This window comes from Schistocerca americana, chromosome 3, assembly GCF_021461395.2.
Source record: "Schistocerca americana isolate TAMUIC-IGC-003095 chromosome 3, iqSchAmer2.1, whole genome shotgun sequence".
NCBI lineage: Eukaryota > Metazoa > Arthropoda > Insecta > Orthoptera > Acrididae > Schistocerca > Schistocerca americana.
The window spans coordinates 468,838,503-468,843,348 of record NC_060121.1 but is presented as its reverse complement, the minus strand read 5'-3'; the positions used below and the strand labels follow the sequence as shown (position 1 = coordinate 468,843,348).

Below are 4,846 nucleotides of genomic sequence, written 5' to 3'. Positions count from 1 at the left end.
GACACTGAATAGTGCACGGTACATCCAAACCGTCATCGAACCCATCGTTCTACCATTCCTAGACCGGCAAGGGAACTTGCTGTTCCAACAGGACAATGCACGTCCGCATGTATCCCGTGCCACCCAACGTGCTCTAGAAGGTGTAAGTCAACTACCCTGGCCAGCAAGATCTCCGGATCTGTCCCCCATTGAGCATGTTTGGGACTGGATGAAGCGTCGTCTCACGCGGTCTGCACGTCCAGCACGAACGCTGGTCCAACTGAGGAGCCAGGTGGAAATGGCATGGCAAGCCGTTCCACAGGACTACATCCAGCATCTCTACGATCGTCTCCATGGGAGAATAGCAGCCTGCATTGCTGCGAAAGGTGGATATACACTGTACTAGTGCCGACATTGTGCATGCTCTGTTGACTGTGTCTATGTGCCTGTGGTTCTGTCAGTGTGATCATGTGATGTATCTGACCCCAGGAATGTGTCAATAAAGTTTCCCCTTCCTGGGACAATGAATTCACGGTGTTCTTATTTCAATTTCCAGGAGTGTATATTCTCGTAAACATGACACCATTTTAGATACATGTATTTTTACCATTTTGAGGGTCCCATATCGATTTAACACTTCCTCCTCAATGTGCTAGATACATGACTTCTCCACATAATTCTATGTGTGTCCAAGTGTACTGTGGTTTGGCTATGAACAAGAAAGATAGTTTAATAGCTGCCATCCATTTCACATATTAATTTTTCGTCGTGAATTTTACAAACATACAAGCCGAACATTTTTCTTTTATGGCTCCTGAGCCACTGCGCAGGTCTTCTCCAGGTGGAGGATTGCGCATTTCTCATTTTTTGAGTTTCCCGTGCAGAATGTATTTGTGGGCCGTTTGTCACCTTGGAATTTCATGCCATTATTTGAAAGTGGGCTAAAGTATCAGTGAGCTACTTGTGTTTTCAAATCTCCCCCAATAATTTCAATCTGGATAATGTAGGTTGCTGCAAGGTAGTTGTGGGGATATCTGCATTGCCAACATGAGCACTGGAACTGGAACTGGAACCCTTCCCTTCGCATTTTGCAGTCGGGTTGACAGTTTATGTACAATGTCCCTGTGTTCTTAGCTGGTACCGGCTGATAAGTGAGACTCAGTGTTCACACTCACGGATTCTCCACAGCCTGGGGGATGTTTCCAGAATGAGGTTTTCACTCTGCAGCGGAGTATGCGCTGATACGAAACTTCCTGGCAGATTAACAGCGCACACTCCGCTGCAGAGTGAAAATCACATTCTGGAAACATCCCCCAGGCTGTGGCTAAGCCATGTCTCCGCAATATCCTTTCTTCCAGGAGTGCTAGTTCTGCAAGGTTCGCAGGAGAGCTTCTGTGAAGTTTGGATGGTAGGAGACGAGGTACTGGCGGAAGTAAAGCTGTGAGGACGGGGCGTGAGTCGTGCTTGGGTAGCTCAGTTGGTAGAGCATTTGCCCCCGAAAGGCAAAGGTCCCGAGTTCGAGTCTCGGTCCAGCACACAGTTTTAATCTGGCAGGAAGTTTCATATCAGTGCACACTCCGCTGCAGAGTGAAAATCTCATTCTGGAAATAAAATATAAGTTGAATAACAGGGAAACAACAGATTCCTACCGCACGCATTTAGTTGTGAACAACAACATAGTTCGCGAAATATTCACTTCTAAACGCACACTACGTCTTCACTGTAGAAGCCACGGAAATCTCACAAGTGCACAAGTCGGCGCTCAGAGTATTTCTATCTGCCGCGACCACGCGCAAACTGCTCCACACTCTCCAAGTCTCTGCCACGATCGTGCGTCCGTCGCCCCATCGCGTCCAGCACTCCTTTCCTGTGCGACTGTCCGTTGCGCCGCCCAGTTCAGAACTGCCCCTCCATTCACTTCTGTAGTCGCCTCCGTTAGTAACGAGCGCTGTGATGGTGATAGCGCTCCCGTCATGTCTCCGAGCCAATACACACAAACATTTTGTAACTCATACGAAATACTGGATTTACATTTAAATGACTTGAAATTAAATAAATATTCCTACGGCTGGACCATAAACACGCTCTAACACACATTATTAAATACATAAACAAATTAAATAAACATATATCAAAGCAATATCAACAAAATGTAAGCCAGTAGCCTAATGTCTTTGTGCTTTCTAAAAAACAGTATATATTTAACCAATTTCTTCACGAATAATATATATTGGATACAAACAAAGACATAGACGAATAAATATATTTATAAGCGTGGTGCTACCGTTTTTTCGTGTAACTGTGGAATACTTTTGGCCTGACACAATTAATAGTAATTGGCCACTTTGACCTCGAATAACTCATGTACTATTCAAGTTACATGCCTGTAAATCATACCAATTTAGGTTAACACTAATAGCTTTCTAAAGACAAGTCGAACGACGAAACCGGGCGAACCGTTTAGATTTTGGAAATTCGTTGCTGGGTGTTACTTGTATAATTTACCATCAGATACTAAACTTTAAACTAATAAAGATATTGAAACTCTGATTACACCATCAGGATCGTCGTGCAAATAATACACTACCGGCCATTAAAATTGCTACACCAAGAAGAAATGCAGATGATACACGGGTATTCATCGGACAAATATATTATACTAGAACTGACATGTGATTACATTTTCACCCAGTTTCGGTGCATAGATCCTGAGAAATCAGTACCCACAAAAACCAACTCTGGCCGCAATAATGGCCTTGATACACCTAGGTATTGAGTCAAACAGACCTTGGATGGAGTGTACAGGTACAGCTGCCCATACCACAGTTCATCAAGAGTAGTGACTGGCGTATTGTGACGAGCCAGTTGCTCGGCCACCATTGACCAGACATTTTCAATTGGTGAGAGATCTAGAGAATGTGCTGGCCAGGGCAGCAGTCGAACATTTTGTGTATCCAGAAAGGCCCGTACATGACTGCAACATGCGGTCGTGCGTTATCCTGCTGAAATGTAGGATTTCGCAGGGATCGAATGGAGTGTAGAGCCACGGGTCGTAGCTCATTTGAAATGTAACGTCCACTGTTCGAAGTGCCATCAATGCGAACAAGAGGTGACCGAGACGTGTAACCAATGGCACCCCATACGATCACGCCGGGTGATACGCCAGTATGGCGATGACGAATACACGCTTCCATCGTGCTTTCACCACGATGTCGCCAAACACGGATGCGACCATCATGATGTTGTAAACAGAACATGGATCATCCGAAAAAATGACGTTTTGCCATTCGTGCACCCAGGTTCGTCGTTGAGTACACCATCGCAGGCGCTTCTGTCTGTGAAGCAGCGTCAAGGGTAACCGCAGCCATGGTCTCCGAGCTGATAGTCCATGCTGCTGCAAACGTCGTCGAACTGTTCGTACAGATGGTTGTTGTCTTACAAACGTCCCCATCTGTTGACTCTGGGATCGTGACGTGGCTGCACGGTCCGTTACAGCCTTGCGGATAAGATGCCTGTCATCTCGACTGCTAGTGATACGAGGCCGTTGGGATTCAGCACGGCGTTCTGTATTACTTTCCTGAACCCACCGATTCCATATTCTGCTAACAGTCATTGGATCTCGACCAACGCGAGCAGCAACGTCGCGATACGATAAACCGCAATCGCGATAGGCTACAATTCGACCTTTATCAAAGTCGAAAACGTGATGGTACGAATTTCTCCTCCTTACACGAGGCATCACAACAACGTTTCACCAGGCAACGCCGGTCAACTACTGTTTGTGTGTGAGAAATCGGTTGGAAAATTTCCTCATGTCAGCACGTTGTAGGTGTCGCCACAGGCGCCAACCTTGTATAAGTGCTCTTAAAAGCTAATCATTTGCATATCAGAGTAACTTCTTCCTGTCGGTAAAATTTCCCGTCCGTAGCTCGTCATCTTCATGGTGTAGCAATTTTAATGGCCATTAGCGTAGTAATCTACGTGTTTCTTTTTAAGGTATCCTCATTCCTCCGTCTATTATTAATTTCTATATGAACTGTGAAATGTCTGCCATTGTGGTCTCACAAAGTCCGCTATCTTCGGCATTACCGGCATACAAGTGTCTTTCGCCACAGCGCGGCCACGCCAACTCCGAACTTAGAATATTTCCAGAGCGCCACAACTCGCCTGTTAGCGCACAGAGGGATGCATGATGTGTGTTGACTAGGGCTCGTCCACACAAGAATAATGTAACAGCAGCAGAGAGGAAGACTTCGAGGAACGTGCATTGACAAATTCTGAGACATCAAGGGTTTGGGTTGTTTGGGGGAGGAGACCAAACAGCGAGGTCATCCGTCTCATCGGATTGGGAAGGATGGGGAAGGAAATGGGCTGTGCCCTTTCAAACAAACCACCCCTGCATTTGCCTGGAGCGATTTAGAGAAATCACGGAAAACCTAAATCGGGATGGCCGGATGCGGGATTGAAGCGTCGTCCTCCCGAATGAGACATCAAGGGATCGCCAATTTAGTATAGGAGAGTTGTGTGGGAAGGGGGGAGGGGGAGGGAACAGAGACAGACCAAAAGATGAATACACTAAGCAGATTCAAAAAGATGTAGGTTGCAGTAGTTATTAGGAGGTGAAGAGGCTTGCAAAGAATGGAGGAGGTATGGAGAACTACATCAAATCAGTCTTCGGGCGACAGACCACAACAACATCAGCAACAAGAACGAAAAAAGTGACTTTACACAAGACCAAAACTTATACGGTTTTTAGGCATATCGTTTGAAAAGATTTTAGTTTCACATTCAACGAATGCCTCTCTTATTGTTCTTCTTTCGCTCGGTTTCGTTTCACTCAGATTTCTTTCCTCTTTGATTTCGCTTA

The 4,846-nt window shown here is 45.7% G+C and overlaps 1 non-coding gene across 1 annotated transcript; it reads left to right on the top strand.

The window, feature by feature from the left end:
- The first annotated feature begins 1,440 nt into the window (after window positions 1–1,440).
- Trnas-cga lies at window positions 1,441–1,515 on the top strand. The gene has a single exon. It is a non-coding gene; the product is annotated as a tRNA-Ser (tRNA).
- Window positions 1,516–4,846: the final 3,331 nt, after the last annotated feature.